At 35.1% G+C, this 18695-nt stretch overlaps 1 long non-coding RNA gene across 3 annotated transcripts in view; it reads right to left on the bottom strand.

The window, feature by feature from the left end:
- The window catches only part of LOC136366137 (uncharacterized), a 1047166-nt gene that overhangs the window by 470454 nt on the left and 558017 nt on the right, over positions 1 to 18695 (bottom strand). For all 3 annotated transcript variants that reach the window (XR_010744469.1, XR_010744470.1, XR_010744471.1), the window contains exon 2: positions 7717 to 7804. This is a non-coding gene — a long non-coding RNA (uncharacterized lncRNA). The remainder of the gene's footprint in view (positions 1 to 7716; positions 7805 to 18695) is intronic.

Here is an 18695-nt window from a genome sequence, read left to right on the forward strand (position 1 = left end):
TGGACATGACCTTCAAGATCATTGAGTAAAACCTAGCCCTAACATCTCTACTAAACCATGGCACAGAGTGTCACATCCAGTCTTTTTTTAAACACATACAGGGATGGTGACTCCACCACCTCCCTGGGCTGACTATTCCAGTATTTAATCACTTTTTCTGTGAAAAACTTCTTCCTAATATCCAACCTATATTTCCCTTGATGCAACTTAAGACTGCGTCCTGTCGTTCTGTCAGTTGCTGTCCGGAGAAAGAGACCAACCCTCACCTGACTGGAACCACCCTTCAGGAAGTTGTAGAGAGTGATGAGGTCACCTCTGAGTCTCCTTTTCTCCAGGCTAAACAACCCCAGCTCCCTCGGTCGTTCTCCATATGGCATTTTCTCCAAGCCCTTCACCAGCTTTGTTGCCCTCCTCTGTACACATTCAAGCATCTTAATGTCCTCCCTAAACTAAGGGGCCAGAACTGGACACAGCACTCGAGGTGTGGCCTCAGCACAGGGGAAGTACAGGGGTGCTGAGTACAGGGGAAGAATGAGCTCCCTGCTCCTGCTGGCCACCCCATTCCTGATCCAGGCCAGGAGCCATTGGCCTTCTTGGCCACCAGGGCACACTGCTGGCTCATGTTCAGCTGACTGCTGACTAGAGTTCCCAAGTCCCTTTCCTCCTGGGCACTGTCCAGCCACTCCGTTCCCAGCCTATAATACAGCAGGGGGTTATTGTGGCCAAAGTGCAGAAAATCAAAAGATGTTTGCAGAAGCAAAACACTCCCCCCTAGCAGGTGGTTGTGCACCCACTTCCTGAGAAATCAAGTCCTCAGCACACATAATTGTTGCTTGTTAAGACCAGTATCATAACCACAAGCATCCTCTGCTTTCTCCTCCTCCTCTCCTCAAGCTTTTACGGATAAACGTGATGTCATATGGCATGGAATGTTCTTTTGTCGATTTGTTAGCTGTCCAGGCTGTGTCTCCTCCCAAACTATGGCTCACCTGGAGCTGAACTTGAATGGGGAAAAGCCTTGCTGCTTAATGCAAATGCTGTGACAGCCAAAACACGGGTTTCTTATCAACACCCCAATTATATGTCTACCATGAGGAACTGTCAGTTTTCCAGACAATTTCATCATGAAATGTAAAACATGATTGTTCAGAATACATTGAAATTAAGGGTTTCAGTCTCTACCCATGGGAATATTTTTGGATCCTGCATATACACAGATACCAAATCTCAATAGGTGGATATAGCTTCAGACCTATTCTACATTTCCATGTCTCCTGCCAGTAAGCCCAAGTCAACTTTTGTAGTGGATACTGACCTATAGAGAGCTCAGTCAAATAAAAATATCTCTTCAGGATTGAACAATCATTGACAACCTCTTCCTTTTATACCATCGTGATTACCTCTGCCTGTTTTTTCATATATTAACATTTATGTCGTGCTGAAAAATTTGTGCTGGCAAAAAAAAAAAAAAATCATAAACATTTTTCACAAGTAAGTTTCAGTTATTTTCAGAAAAAGCCTTAATATTCTGCTCATCAGTAGATTCAATCCACCAAGCCAAAAGGGGATTTAAAGATGCTCTATTATTTTACTAACTCCTGCTTTGAAATTCTCTATTTCTCTAACAATTACTTATATGAAGTACAGTACTTTATCCAAGCAAATATATTTTTCATTTTAATATGTTGAAAATGAGGCAGTTTATATGATAATGATTCATGCCTTCAGTATCTCCTATATAAAATGAATATTTCATTGGTATTTATTTACATCTAGAACAGCATCAAAATGCTTAAATTTATTTCCAGATGAATTTGCTGACTATTTAAATGTAATAAAATCTATAATAAACAAATATACTGGTACCTAGGCACAATACAAAAGTGTTCAGTAATAGTCTGATAAAGATCAAAAGCTTTACTCTTCTCAGGAAAAACAGAGTTATGATTTATCCACAGAACAAGCCAGAAAATAATTTATTATTATTATTATTATTTTAATAAATGATAATGTAATGTTGTGTGCATCTAGCATTTATCTGAGATGTCCTACTTATGACTACAGCAGAGTATTCCATTCTGAATTTTTACCTTAAATTTAAGCCAAGATAAATGCAATCATTCAACAGAGTCCATGTAGAAGCCCTAGATGAGTAAATGTATGTTCCCAAAGTGTATTATAAATAGAAATATATTCTACAGAAATTGAAATCTTTTAAAGGTAATATTTTTAGAGAAGTGAATGCACAGTCAAATGAGAGATACAAAAAGAGAGGTTTCATATCATTAGTTACAGCTCAGCAGGAGTTGTCAATATGCAGTCCTTCCTGTCAAGATTTAATACCCTTAACATTTAACTCAGAACTTAGTTTGAAAAGTAGTTCAAGAACTTAACTATTTAAGCATAGGTACCATCTGCCTAAATAGCAGCATCACCACTGTATTCCTCAGTAGCAAGGTGCTTTCCTTCAAATTGCTTCTTTTTCTAATTGGAAGTTACATTCTTATAATACTATGACTAACTTACAAGTAGCCAGGGAACTGTATGGCTGATTATTGATGGACAGCTTGACCATATAAAAGTAACGCTTAAAAAAAGATTCTTTCTAGTTTCTTCCAGCACTTCCAAATATTCCTACCAGTGAGAGATGAGGAACATCTTAATCTGTGTGGAATTTTTCACACCTATGAAAATATGCCATGTTCCACACCTAGGCCTCATGTATGCTGTCACTCTAAGGAGTTGATATATACAATTTCTCAGCTGATGTGCCACATAGACACAGTCCCTAGGTAGTTACCTTGCATACCTTCTCCAGAAAAGTGATATATATTAACAGACTAATGATTACAAAGGAGAATATCATGGAAGTATGAAACTGGACTGGAACCAGATGATAGATTTTGTATTTGTTACCATTCCTATGTTCATAACTTAAATATTTCTATTATTAATGTCATTAGTTTTAGTATGATTAGGCAACAACTCTGAGTGAGGGTTGGCAAGTGATTGTGCAATTCAATTACCTCTATACTTAAAAATGTCAAAAGCAAATCTGAAAGTAGCAGAACAGGAGACATTCAGTTGAGATAATCTCTTATCTGTCCCTGTATGAAGTCTAAGTCAAACATTAAACTCAGTGGTGGACATCTCTTCCTTGCTCATGAATAATTAGGAAAGAACTTGGTCTTCTGTATTGTCTTCACCATCATTCTTTACTTGGAAGAAGAAACTATTGACCAGATGTACTTTCATTTAACACAGGGTTTCACTTTTGAAGCGGAAAGATTTTTTAAGACAAGGAGCTCTTCTGGATATTTTCATGGATGAAAGAAATGTCCTTAATTATTCTTGAACTTTTTTTCTTACCTGTGTCTTGGGTTACGTAACGAAAAATATGTTTATTCTATTCCATATGTTGACACCCAGTTGGGGAGGGTTTTTTCCCTTTATCTGTTGTAACTCCAGGAGGGAGGGGTGGCTGCCTTTCTGATAAACAAACCAGCTGGTAAAACTGAGTGGGGCATTGTTTCTTATCTCTGTTCAGTCTTCCTCTACCCCTGTGAGAATATCTTCTGTTAATGGGCCATTAAAGCCCACCAATGACATGACACATCATCCTATTGTAAGACGCTCTGCCCAGGGAGGAGGAGCCAAACCATTTCCACCTAGATAAAAAGTAGACACAAGTGTCACCAGACATCCAGTGTTCCCATGGGACTCCTGAAGGAAGACCAGATCCATCTCTGGACCTGTTCTCTGCCAGACCATCTCTGCTTCCAACAGGACCACATCTGCCACTCCAGGAGGGCTTACTTTTGGACTGTTTCCAACACCCTTACCAACAGGGTGTCAAGTTGTATTCTGACTCTGTGAGTGGTCTTCTGTATTATTGCATTTATTTTATTTTACTTTTTTTTTCTTCCTATTAAATTGTATTTCTGACTTGGAGTCTTTCACGGGTTTTGCTTTCAAACCACTACAACCTGTTTTTTTGCACACAGTGTATTTGTCAAATCCATGCTTTCTCTGAAATGCTTTGAACTCTCTAGAGCTCACTTTTAGTCACTGGGCCCTCTGAACTGCTTTCCAGCAGACTACTATCATGTCACTATTTTGAAAATGGTGATTCAGTGACACTGGTAAAAGGAACCTATGAAGGATAAACCTTCCCTTGAGATTTCCATGGATTAGTGGAGGGGAGGAGAGGGATGAAACAAAATAATTCCTTCTTACCATTCAAAATGTACTTGTCAAGATAAAATGAAAGTGTAAAAAAAACCAGAAACTACCTAGAAAATATACGAATTAGTTATTAGATAAAAAATATAACTTAATTTTTCTATTTCATAGGTTGATGGTAGTGTAGCAGAATAATATCAATTCCCAGGGTAAGAAAAATTAGCTAACTCATTCCAAAGTATCATTCATAAACCATAAATTTAAGCTGCCTACTCTTTATCCTTCTTTATATACTAAGTCTCCATATAGATAATATATGGCAAAACACAAAAACATGTCATTATTACTCAGGCAAATTCCCTAAGTAAAATAACAGCCAATGCTGAAATATTCCATATTATTTTCAATCTTAAATTCATGGAACAGGGGAAAATAAAGATACCAAGGAAAAATGTATTACATATCTAGCCATAAGGGAATAATATTACTGATTAAAAAAAAACAAAACAAACAAACAACAAAAAAACCCAGTTCTAGCAAGTATGTATTAGGTCATGTGTGCTCTTGAAATTTCAAGACTTTATGTTGGAAACCCATGTTATTTCATTCCTTACTATTATCTTTTCCAATTCCTCTGTTCATTCTAGCTAGTTTTCTTAACCTGGTCTCCAAAGGGAATGAGCCTTAGGACCTTCATATATCTATCTCTCAAATCTCTACTTTCAATCAAAACTGATGAAAATAACTGAGATATCAAAATCATTAAGTTGCCAAAATTTACGTGGAAAAGGCATCTAGGTAGAAGAATTAATTCTTTCAGAGGAGAGAAATACTGCAGAATTAGCTCAGCTGGGTAATTAAGTACCAGGGACTTGGAGAATTATAGGAAATCAACCATTATCAAATCTGCTTTCCATAGAGAAGTCTGTTTCAATTCCAAAACAAAAGAAGCCTTGTAGAAAAGAACATGCTTTTTTTCTCGATGCATAGTAAAGTTTATCAGAAATCTTAATATTCAGTTTTCTGGGCTATTTCTCTCTTATTAAAATCAATACAAAGCATTAGACTCTCACAGTCTGCAAGGATATTATGCTACATTTTCAAAAGGTCCCTTAACTCCTTTAAAGAGCATCCTAATTTCCTTTGCTCTCCGTAAGAACCAAATTCTTAATTCTCTCAGGCACCTTTGAAATTGCACTAGAAAAATAATACAAACTGTACATATCTACTGTGCTTATAGTTAATCTTACATTCAAAAGTGGCATTAATTGTTTAAAAGTTAGAAGCAGACTGGAAATTCTAACATATTTTTCGGATTACAACATGGAGGAAAAATTTACTTTATCTACCTCAAAATAATGCAAGCCCCCTACTTTTTTGCTAGTACCATCTCACAGATGATTTGTTACTCATTTAGAATTGCCAGATGAAAGGAAGGAAAGGATATTTTCTTACTTGTGGGTATGGAAAAAATATCAGAAAATAACCTGTATTTTTTTAGCAGATACAATTTTTCTAGTTCATGGGACATTTTCCCCCATATATACTTTCAAATAGCATCTTAATACATGAAGAAATATCACTTTGATACATCTCTTTAGTATTAAAAACACAAATAAATTCTATATAAAAGAATGTAGAAAAAAAAAAACAAAAACAAACCCACAAATTATCAAAGTAATATTGGAAGGTTTTTTTCATTCCTGAAATACATTAAAGAAATGGCACGCAGAGAAGATGAGGTTCAATCCAAAGCTCACAATACAGATTTATGTTGTGATACTTAACTAGGCAGAGTCTCTCCAGTGAAAGAAAGAAAGGACCTAAATTTTCTCCCCATCAACGGCATGACTCAAGCAATTGGCAAAGCCATGTCTTGACTTGGATGATGCTACAGCACACAGCAGTCACCTGAGATTGCAGTAATTCAGCAGCTGTGATGCAGCATGTGCCAACAGGCATCCCACAGGCTGAAAGCAGCAATGAAGAAGTCTATTGCAGCACAGAAAAACTGTATTGAATTGAGCAACCAGAAAAATTATTATCTACGCCTAGACACCTGATTAGATTATTTTCATATTAAGCAACCATGTGTAAATAGATGCATATACAGATGCAAATGAATTGTTATAAACAAAACCTTCAGAGCATGGTGAGGCTTCCAACCACAACTGTAAATTCTACTATAGTGAAACAATTAAAAAAAGGTTTTAAGAGAAATTGCTCTTCCTTGCTGTTGTTGCTTATTATTGCAGGGAACATTGTGAATATGTATTGAACTAGAAACACTCTGGATTGTAGTGCTTGGCTCAAGTTGGGAAGGCCTTATCCAAAATATATTCTTGTTAAAACAGCACATCACTGCGACATTTAGAAAACTGACCCTTAGTTTTTACTGGAAATGCTAAAGATATGAAAAAAAAAGTTTATTATTCTTTAATTGGTAGTAAAAACAACTTTATTCTGTGAGCAGCAGTGGTAAATAAGCACATTTCTAAGTTCTTTTCCAAAGTGGATTCTCTGATAAGGATTACATCTTTTTGCTCAGAGGGAAAATTAATTTACCTGGACATCTATTGTAATGACATTAATGGAAATAAAAAATACTGGCCATTTCCACCACAGGTCAAATTGGTAATCAGGTTATAAAGTCACTAAGAAGGAGAGAAATAGGGAAGACAGCAATGATCACAGAGTGCAGACTAAGAATGAGAAGCTGAAGGGACAGGACACACGCACACACAAAAATCCTCACCCCAAACTGATTCCATTAAGCTAATCAATGCAAAGTGGGTTTTGTTTGTTTGTTTGTTTGTTTGTTTTTTGGTTGGGTTTTTTGGGGGGTGGGGAAGGGAGTGGGATCGGGTGGTGTTTGTCTATTTGTTGATTTTTGCTTTGTTGTGTTGTTTTTTGGTTTTTTTTTTTTTTTTTTTTTAATCAGTATTCCTGTGAGGACTTTTTATCTCTTTATGCTTCATGTTTGTCTCTTAATAGCTTTATAGCTAACTACTTTAGAAGCCCAAACAGACTGAGCAAAAAAAGAGACTAGAACCAAATTATGTCACACAAATTCCAGAAGTTAAAAAGAATGACCCTTCCTCTCTTAGTCTTCCACTGAAAGTCTTACACTCTCAACAGAAATCTTCAGGTATAAGCAGAAATGTACAAGCTATCAGAGACTCTGGAAAGGCAAAATCATTATAACAGCTACAAATATGGAGAAAAATATAAAATGACGTTTAGGTCTTCTTAGGAACCAGTGTTGCTTGGACAAGAGTCAGATTTGCAGAAGACAAATCTCCCATAGTGCTTACAGAATTGTCTGGCATAATATTAAAACACAGCTCAAGAAACAAGAGTATTGAAACTTGCAGTATTCCCCTACATGCCTATCACTTCCAGTCTGTGCACCAGGGATGCTTGCAGGCTTCTGCAGCAGCTTCAGAAATCAAGCTTATAATGTCAGATTTTAAAGTCTCAAGGAGTAAACTTTGAACGGCTCAGCTAAAGCAAAATAAGAGCTTCATCAGCCACAAAAAACCCAAAGAAACCAAACCAAAAAAAAAAAAAAAAAAAAAAAAAAAAAAAAAAAAAAAAAAAAAAAAAAAAAAAAAAAAAAGCACTGGACCCAGTCCAGTGCAGCTATTAATTATTAATTGTGTTATTCTTATTGCATGCACTCCTAAGGCATTCTCCACAGTCCATCTGGTGTGCCCCTTGCATAATTTAGTATTACAACTGCTCTTTACTGAAAAGAAGGAAAGTGAGACTTTCCCTCCCCTTCTTTTGCCTGGAAAGGGCTCGTTCACAAAAATGACAAATTGAAATGCCAAATACACGTATTGTTCAAGATACAACATTGGGAACACTCTAGCATCCAGTGACAAGATGACAATCATAAAGGCATAAGTTTGACAAACTGCCTTGAGGAATAACTCTTAGCTTAGCATTGTGGTTTTCCTGATAGTAGAAATTTCTTAGAGAGGCAGGTATGCTGAAACAAACAAACAAAGCAAAACAAAAACAAAAACAAAAACAAACAAACCCACCAAAAACCGCAACAAACAAACAAACAAACAAACAAACAAAAAAAAAAAAAAAAAAAAAAAAAAAAGAAAAAGAAACCAAGCCTAAAAATAACTCTTCCTATCCTACAGGGTCAAGTTTTCCCCATTCATTATAGCTCCCAGTCTGGATTTGGAAAAAGAAGCAAGCCATAAGTAACAGGGTTCCATGCTACTAAGAGTTAGCAGAAGAGGACTCGTGACTAATTTGGAAACCATAGAGCAAGAGAAGAACGCAAAAAAATATAAATGCTCTCTTGTATGCTACAGGGAAGAATTTTGACTTTGTTTCAGAAATAAGGTAACTATGAAGGATAGAAAACATAAATTATTTTCCTAATTTATGCAGTTTTAAAAACTGGAAAAGAAATTTATGGAGACTTTTTAAATAAAACCAGAAAAAAAAAGTAAGACTCTGCCAATTTACCACTAGTGCAGCAGTAATATTCTTCCACTTTATTGTCTACTCCTTGTGATAACACTTGCATCAAGCAGAGTTTTAGGCAAAGAGACATTAAAGTCACCAGCTGATGGAAGAAAAAGACTGTAGGCAAAGAATCAATGGATCACAGGAGGAAAAAGATGGATGGTACTTCAAGAAAGGGCAGGAATGGGAGTTAGCTGTCATGTGCAAGCAGACACTACATCTTGTCATTTGTTGGCATTTGGAGTCTCACAGTAAAATACTTCATTCTTGAAATGAAGACTTTCTACATGGTTCTCTGACTCTTGCCTCTCCTCCACAATTCCAGTTAATACATGGATTTTGTAGTTCTAGTACAGCTACACAGGAATAGGCAAATATAGCATGTATAATAACAAACATAGCAAAAGAACTGGCATGAAGGTTATCCTACTCCTCATTTAGGAAACAAAGTCCAATTGATTTTATATACATATATTCACAACATAAACATATTTTCCTTCCTTTGTTACACAGTGTGTGAACTTCTTCACATTTCTCCCTCTTCTAAACTTGAGATAATGTAAATCTATTTCAGACTCTGAAATGCAGCATAATATTCCCCATCATTAGATTTTTTTAGTTTCTGGCTAAGAGATTACTTTTTCCAGGTGATTCTGGACTTCTGAAAATTACTGTTGAAGATCCTCAGACAAATAAAAAATTTATTGCTATGCAGTACACATTAGCATTAATGAACTATATACTCTGGCAATATACGCATGGAAAGATTTTCAACCCAGAGGGGTAGACATATAATTTAGAAAAATTATTTACCTTGAAGACTGCAATACCAAAAAATATATGAAATTAAAAGAGTTGAGAAAAAAATAAGCAGATTCAAAACAAGAGTTTCTATTATCATCACACTACACGGAAAGAAGAATAATATTCATTAGAAGCAGGTCTTGGATTAATTAATCCCCTGTTGATTGTAAGTCATCAGTGTGATGTGACCAGGAAAAAAAGACATAAAATTATGAAATTAATAAATATGGGAAGCTATTAATACCATTAAAAAAATGCTCGTTAAGCCTTACCTAAAATATTAGATGCAAGTCAAATCACACATTTTTTTCACACATATTCAGTCACACATATTCTGTTTGCTTTTTTCAAACTGAAATAGTTATTAGCAAGGGCAAAAGAAGGGTTAATCGAAGAAGAAAGGTGATATCTAAAAAGTGATGTCTACAAATTGGCTGAGTTATTTGAGGCCACAAAGAAGATTCAGAGGAGATATTATTAATGACTAGAGATATATCAAACAGGTAAGTATGAGAAAATTGAGAAAGCAGTTACTTGTATTTAGAGACACTATTACTATGTGAAAAAATTCATATACCCAGACTAAAAATCAGGAGTTAGAAAAGAGTACCTAACCACCAGGAAATGCAGTTTCTCAGAAAAGAGACATTGAAGAGCAATGGAAATAAAAATGGATCCTGATAAGTTAGTGAAGATGTTAGATAATATTAATAATTCAGCATTTAATAGTTTTCATCACCTTAGGATAAGCCCTGTATTTCACATGATCTTTTCCAATCTGATGCTTTGGTTTTCTGGGAAACTTCTTTTTGATGGATGATCTCTCCCAGCAAAAACCATCTGGTTATTTCATTGGTTATTTCATTGGTTATTTCAGTGAAAGAACACTTAAATCGACATATTTTTATTATTAGCTCTCTGCTCTCTTGTAAGAGCGAAGTTATAAGACACAGGAAGAAAGCAAAACAAGGGTGTCTCACTGACATCTTGCAATGTGCAATCAACACAGATTTCCCACTCTCCATGTGGAGTAAGTTATAATAACTGAGGTGTGATTCATTGCACTGAGATCTGTATTCAAATCAACAAGTCCAGTACTGGTCACATTCTGAGTGCGGAAAAACCTCCAGAGCTCCTACACTTGTAAGATGGCTGAACTGCTGAGACATAACACGTGGTCATTTAAAATCCATGGAATTGAATCAACCAAGTACCTCTGGATCCATGGAAAAGAGTCTATGATAGGGGAAAGTTAGAGAAAGACTGTGCTGCTAAGAAAACCTGATTGTTTTGCAAACACTCCATCAAATTCAGCTGTGACTGATGATTCATTTCATTAATAAAATCTCAAGGCCATCTAGATCCAACTTCTTGGGCATCCCATATTCATGACTAGTTGTACCTTCATTGTCCCAGCTGTTATTAACTCTGCAGAAAGAGATTTATTATCCTAGTCACTCTGAAAAACAAGCCCAGTGCAATTTCAGAGTTCCAAGCTCTAAGTCAGAGGAGTTTTTTCCAGGTTCAGACAGGTTTGCTTTTAACTGCTCAGATTTACTGTGAGTTGGTGTAATAGCATCATATTGTATTGTCTCCTGACTAAATTAATGTCCGTCCTGTTTTTGTTCACTGGTTCTTCTAAGATCTTTAAAAATCTGTTCTGATATTGTAAAGTTACTAAATGAAAGTTCTGTTTAGGAGGCTCTTTGGGGCTGCATTAATATTAATACTGGCTAAAATTCTATATCAAAAACAGACAAATGTTCACTAGTAGTGCTTCTCTGAAGCTACAATGTCTTGCAACATTACTATCAAGATCTGCAACTTTTTTTTTTTTTTTTCTCTCATCTGGCCTTAATACAAGTGGACTATATGATTATCTAATGTGCATATGCTGGGTGAAAAATAAGACGATGATTTGAAGCTCACTTTTCTTTCTCTGTGGACCTTTGCTGGACTATGCTAGAGGCAGGTTGAGGCAATAAAGAGGAACTTGAAAAAGAAAATTAGGAAAAGACAGCTACATAGAAGATGATGGCTGGAGAAATTCATAAGGGGTCAACAGTAGTCAAGATAGATAAGGGTATTCTCAGAAAAAAACGAGTGAATGCAAAATAAAGGTTCTTCAGATAGGAAAAGGGAAAATACAGGAATTTTCTAGGTTTATCTCTATGATAGCTGGTCTTCTGCATACTAGGAACTATTTTTATTACTTTTTGGATGTAAGCACAGATGTAGAAATAAACACCTAAATTTACTCCTTAAAAAGAAACAACAATTTCAGCAAATAACAATCTGAATGAAGTACAAATAGAATTATAGGAAATCATCAAGGTTTAAAATGACTTCTAAAATCCTTAAGTCCAGCCATGTATATATAGTAGGCATAGACTAAAAATAAAAAGGTCAGAAAGGGAAACTACATAATCCATAAAGAAAAGTGAAATCTATTTGCTCAGAGAAACCAAAATAAGAAGATATTTCTGCTAAGTTAAAGCAAACTATTACGAAAACCAAATGTTCAGCTAACTCTAAGTTTTGAGAGAAATGGAATGCTGACAGTGAATTTTCATTAACTGAAGTACAGTGAAGACATTCTGAACTTAAATATATTTAATCATTTCTTGGGAATAAACTATTCAAAACCATGTGTTCTTCAAAATAACTCTTGGATTTGTTCAGTTTTGATGTATAGCCTAGTGTTCTAGACAACATTCTAAACAACAGAATGAATAAGAGACTTCACCAAAAAATTTATCAAAATCAAAGTAAATAAAGCAAATGCAAAAGGTGAAGGTGTTTCTGCAAAAATTTAGAAATAACTGTATGTAAATAAATGTGATTCTCAGAGGCATGAGTATGTATTTAGAGAAAGTGTATGCAAGTAGTCAGGATGTAGCTTAAAGTCAGACCATCAACAGTAACTGGAAGTAAGCCAAGAACATATTTTTGATGGGTCTCTAATTACCATAAATGCTGTCTCATCATAAACCTATTTAATGTGTAAATAAAAGTGAAGACAAACAAGGACAAAAAAATAAGTTAACCACTCACAGTACCTAGAGGCAGAGGCAGAGATATCAGCTTCAATGAAAAAACAATAGTAAGCTACATTTTTACTTCTGTTTGAATATTTGCTTAGACAAGCCAAAGTGTATGGCTGCCCTCTGAAACAAACAAAAGGTGTTAATTAGATACAGGATCAAAACAGTTTTTTGAATATTTTAATTTATGAAGCAAAGCAAGTTGCCTGCAGAAAAAAAAGAAGTTTAGGGCAGAAAAAATGTTTTTAAAGAAGTGAATACTGAACATAATTATGTAAGAATGTATATAATTGAAATTAAAATAAAAAAAAAAAGAAAATAAATTCTAATAAGATGTATTTCTCAAACTTCAGGGCTGTGCTTTGTCAAATATCTCACAGACCATCTGCCTTCTTAGCTTTATGTAATCTGCCATGAGTAATGGCATAATGTCTGCAATTATATTTCAAGGCATTAAGTAATTGCTTACAAAGGTGACCAGCAGCATGATGCTATGTTCTAATTAATTTCATTACACCAGAATTCATGAAGATATGTTCCATGCACCAGCAAGGTCTTTATGAGACCAGAGAACTTCTGATTATAAATATCAATAATTAAGAAGGGAACTGAATAGAACAAGGTAGAGCTTGTCAAATGGATACTAGGGCCCTGATTTCCCAGATTCTCTTAATCAAACACTGCATACATCTCCATGTGTTATTGTAATCGTTCCTATTTCCACTAACTAATAACCCTGTTACATGCCCTGAAAACACATAAATGTTTTGCCTAGATACTGGTTCAAATATATGCTACATTTTCACAGTAAGAATTAATTTATTCCTGATACTTCTATTATAAGGAGTTTCATTCCAGCAATGCATATCTAAATCCTGTAGCTGTTAAATCCCTAATCTATAATACTCAAATCAACTGAACCTACTTTTACCAATTTGGAAAATGAATCAATAATTGTCACTTTGAAAAAGTCACTGGGCACATGGGGACGAAGGAAAAACCTAACAGCGATGTAACATGTTGCTCAGACCTTAGAAACATTATGTAAATCCATTCAGTCTCGATTTTTTGTGTGAATTTCCTCCTGAGGCCAGAGAGAGGGCAACTATGGTTGAGATCAGAGGAAAAGTAGTTTTAAAATCCCAAAGTAGCTGAGCATTTCTAACCAGGCCTCATACAGCTTCTAGATGTCAGCCTCACTGAATACAAAATACTTACTGAGTACTAAGTAGGCATACGTTGGTAAAAATGTGCTACTATCTCCTGCAAGCAAAATTATGAAAATTGCTTATTTGATTACTAATTTCCTCAGAGAAGTGTAATTCAGGAAACACATTAAAAAAAGAAAATGCAATCTCTTAGCTCTATCTTTGAGGTGTTGAACACCAAAGTACTTTTTTTCCCTGTCGTTTCATGTGATGGTGCAGTGCTCACAACAATTTCATGAGTAGAATATCTCTTCAAGCAATCTATCAGCATCTCCTCTCAGGAAATAACACAGTGTGACACAGTGACTAACCACAGACATGCAGTGTTTCTTTCCAGAATCCAAGGGTACCCAAAATCACAACAGGTCTGAGCAAGGAGCTACAGGAGATTCACATTCTTCTAATAAGGCAGATGAAATCTGAGCAGATACTGAAACAGTTAAAATAACAATAGATATTTAGTATAAGAATTTGAATCATTTTTTCAGAGTCTGACATCCTAGAAACTTAGGCAAAATAAATTAAATTATAGATGCCTCTGAAATTATTTTCCTCCCTTATTGGGATCATATATGGCATGGATATTTCATTGCAAAATTGATCCAGTGTTACATAAATGGTAAATTTTTCAATAACAGATGAAGACACTTCAGGGAAGATACCCTATATTAAATATACACATTCTAGAAAAATTTTTTTGCTATTAAGATTCCCAACATCCCTTACAAAATAGTCATAAACAATGAAAAATAAACACAAACAACTAGCAAATCATCAAACAATCCTGAAACCAATATTTCAATTTTTCTTATATTTGAAAAGAGGAAACAAGAAGACCTTTAACGCAGCTACTGGAGAGGACAAATTAATGTAAAGTTTAACTCTAGTCAATTCAGTACCTGACCCATTTCTAACCCTTATAATGCCTCTGATACAATTTAGCATATTCAAATTATTTGACGGAATGGAAAGGACCTTGTTGACCATTGAGAAACCAAAGATTAAATTAGTAGTGTTACATCTGAAGTAACATGTTCAAGTCACTGCTGAGGGCCCTATATACAGGTAGATCTATAATACCTTCTTCTCAGATCTGATTATTCCCTTGGCTCAAAAAATTACCTCCTTTCTTCTCTTTCTTTTGATCACTGAAAGTTAGCAACCTCTAACTACTAATGCGTTTTGACTTTTTTGTGTTGTTTTTCAAGACATAGAAGCACAGCAGGGAGTCACATAAAACACTTTACATTTCTGAAAAAATGCTTTAAGAATTACTTAGGAGTTCACAAGAATTAGCAGAAGTGAGAGAGCTTAATTCAATCAAGAGAAGTGGGCTCCTAAATTTAGTGTGAGATTCAATTTCTTCTCTTTATCTTTGAAATTAGTAGGAGTCTGTTCATGCACATCAACAGGTTTGAAATAACTGCCTGGAATCCAAACCTGGGGAGGACCAACTATGTATGACAAAGTCATCTTGAATTGCACTATCTACATGAAGAAGCCATTCTTAAAAAATTTTCAGGGCATATCTAGCCTCATTATTTTCCAATGGACAGATTTTTACCAAAAAGTACTGTTTCTCTGAAGAAACACCTCAGAGGAAAATGATACTTCGGATTACATTTTCAGTGGAAAATTTTAAATATTTTGTCTCAGAAATGACAAAATTATTCACATTCATGTTAGTTGCTTGTTGTTTTATCATATTACTTCTATTATTTTTATATTAAGATAATTAATTTAGTGCCTCAAACAAAATTTCAGTAACATAAATTATTTTTACTCTAGCCTTGATAAAATGCATTATGATATAATTTTATAATTGTTTAATTTCTCAAAAGGATCTAGTACAAATTTTAAATTTTTGACATATCCAACTTCTAAATAGCATAAAAATGAAGAGACAGAAGGAAAAGACAATATCCAAACTTTTGCATCGGTTGGCCATCAGTGTCAAAATTTCCAGCAGAAATGAATCCCTGACTGGAGACAGCTGATCTAATGAAGCCTCCGTAAAGGGGTAAAAGAAGATTGAGGAGAATATGTTTGGAAGATTGCAGGAAGGAGAAAATGACCCTGTCCAGATCTTGCAAACAGTGAAGCCAGAGATAATTCCAAACTTCCAGTGAAAATTCCAACCTCTCTCCCATAGGAATCTGGACTAATAAATCTGACTTTTTTTTGTCTGAGTGCACATAAGCTGATATTTAGAAATGGAGAGAAGTAATTAAAGATACAAATAATCAACAACTGTTGTGTAAACCCTATTAAAATTTTTTAAATCCCATTTGATTTTATACTCTGTGTTTAAATGCTGGTCCTAATAGGTCAGAAAGAGTCTTGTCAATAACATCACCTAAGGAGGACAGCTGGTTTAAAATTCTCTCTCTGAATATGATCAAACACTCCACTACAATCACTGAAGGAAAGATTAATACTGAAGATAAAATAGTCAAGCCCTAAATAAAAGAAAACTTGGACATATACTCACAACCTCTATTTTTCTCATTTCTTTTTCTTAAATGAAAGCTCTAAAAATTCCAAAGAATCCAATTCTGTCAAAAGTGCAATTTCACCTTAGTTTAGCACATATGAAATTGTGAAACTGAATTGCTAACAAACACTGGCAACATGCCAGATTTCTGTGCCAGGCTCCATGGCTTTTCTGATAACTACAACAATATAATAAATTATGCTGGAAGAATGGTACATTTGGGTCCCAGGAGAAATGGCTAAATTTTTTAATAAATAGAAAATTAATCAAGAAGTTCAGCTTCAGGAGAACTAAGCCTATTTGTGAATTCAACTTTAACATACAGAGACTAAGGTTTTGAAGATAGAGAAACATTTCATTCTGGCAGTTAGTTTCTTTCAAACAGCACTACAGAAAAAGTGTGTTGTGGTAGTCTTAACATTAAAGACATAAGCTTACCTAAATACAATTTCAAGTAGCAAAAGATCTTTGTCTAAGGGAAAACCATGCCACCTTTCCTATCTCAATTTTAAGTAATTCCCTGTAGGATTCTCCTGAGCCCTAATATTTTTACTGACTGGTATTTGACTTTCAAACTGAAAAATGCATTACTCAAGGAACTCTCAGGATTCTGTGAGGTAAAAAAAAAAACCAAAACAAACCAACCAAACAAACAAACAAAACAAACAACAAAAAAATCAAACTCAAATCACTGAAAGAAAGGTTAACAATGAAGATAAGATATTCAAGCCCTAAATAACAACACCTGGACTATTAGTTAATAAAACTAAATTTTCAAGAGAAGTGGGGAAGTGCACCAAGAGCACCACATTTCGACTCCTTTTACTCTCCCAAATATCTTTATCAAGTATGCTATCTTACCCAGTGATGAAAGGCATACCTGGTGAAAAAAACTATTAGCTATTAGTAGCTATTCTATTCTATTTTCAAACTCACTCAAGATGAGCTGTTTTTCTCTAACATATACTTGCAACATGGATTATCTGACTTGAACCAAACCCTGCTTTCCTTAGACTGAACCTTTTATTTCACCTCTAGAGTCCATTAATTTTAAGGTCAGAAAGGAACATGTGTGCCCAGTGTGACCCTCTCACACAGAAAGGCCAGAGAGCTCCAAACAGCTGGTGGAAGATCCAGATATCAATTTGCAGCTGTCATCCTGAGGCAGAAGAGAAGTGCTTTTGACATATTTCCCCTTGGCAGCATTTTTAAATAAATCTCTACTGTCCAAAGCAGTGTCACGTAATAAGATCTCAATCTGGCCTTGGGAGGTGGCCAGCTGCATAAGCTCCCAAGGATGGATATGTTCTGCCTCTCTGAACCTGAAAACACTGTGTTGTCAGCAGTATTGCCCACTACCCCTCCACATCTGTTGGGATGTACAGCTGCTCATCTGGTGTTCAAAAGATGCATGTAAAAAGTAAACATTTATCTCAAATAACTTCTAAGAATTACTTACTTACTGAATCCAGCTCATTTCCTCCTAGAAAATGGGGCCTTAAATCAACCTTGCAAGTGTGCCTATGGCTGCTGTGCCCTTATAGGAGACAAAACAAGACTTTTTATGCAGAGATGGAAGCAGAAATTTGACTTGGAAGAAAAAAAATCAGCTAGTATGAAAATAAGGGAAAAAAACCCCTCTGTCTGATTAACAAGATAATTATGTTACTTATTTTTAAGAATGGTCCTTGTGCAGTGTAAGTACATAATCTTCCAGGTACTTGAAAAGCAATTTGAAGAAAAGTAAGCACAATGAGAGAACTAAAAATTTCCTTTCCTGTAGAGAGATTGTAAATTTTTTTGAGAGTGAAGCTCTTATAGGGAATTCAGCGGAAACTAAATCTTATGTTTGCTGTAAATACTGATAGCTGCATTGAATCCAGTGGTACTAAACCCAAGCTTTGGGTTCTCAGTGGATTGTACCTGGTTCAAAGTGGTGCTACAACACTACTTCATATTTGTTCAGCTAATAAAATATAAAAGGTACCATTGGTTCTCAGTGCTTCTGAACTGATAAATTCAAGTGACAGTAAAAGTCTCTCACCCAAACCCAGAAAATCTGCTGTGTTCCCAAACCATAAAAATGTTTTTTATAACTTGGATATTGATTTAGAAATTCAATACTGTCAAGTATGCCACTTAATGTGAAGTTTTTTTCCTTTGTTTTGGAAAGGCTGCAAAAATACCATCTATTGGGATTTTTGAAGGCACCAGCTTCCAAGGTGTCTTCTTTTGACAGACACAATGGCTATATAATAAATAGTAGAAATGCTCATTGCTATTGCAAGAAAAGCCTGTGTTTAGTTTGACCCCTATAGGCATATAGGATAAAAATTATGTGTTTTCATGTGTGTTCATCTCCATGCACATGAAGTCAGCAATAATTTAAAACAGAATTAGCCTTCTCCTCCAACAAACTAAAAAAATCACATTTGTGGTTTTTTTTCTGTTCCTCCTTATTTTTGAAGACTA

Source organism: Sylvia atricapilla, chromosome 1, assembly GCF_009819655.1.
Source record: "Sylvia atricapilla isolate bSylAtr1 chromosome 1, bSylAtr1.pri, whole genome shotgun sequence".
NCBI classification, from domain to species: Eukaryota; Metazoa; Chordata; class Aves; order Passeriformes; family Sylviidae; genus Sylvia; species Sylvia atricapilla.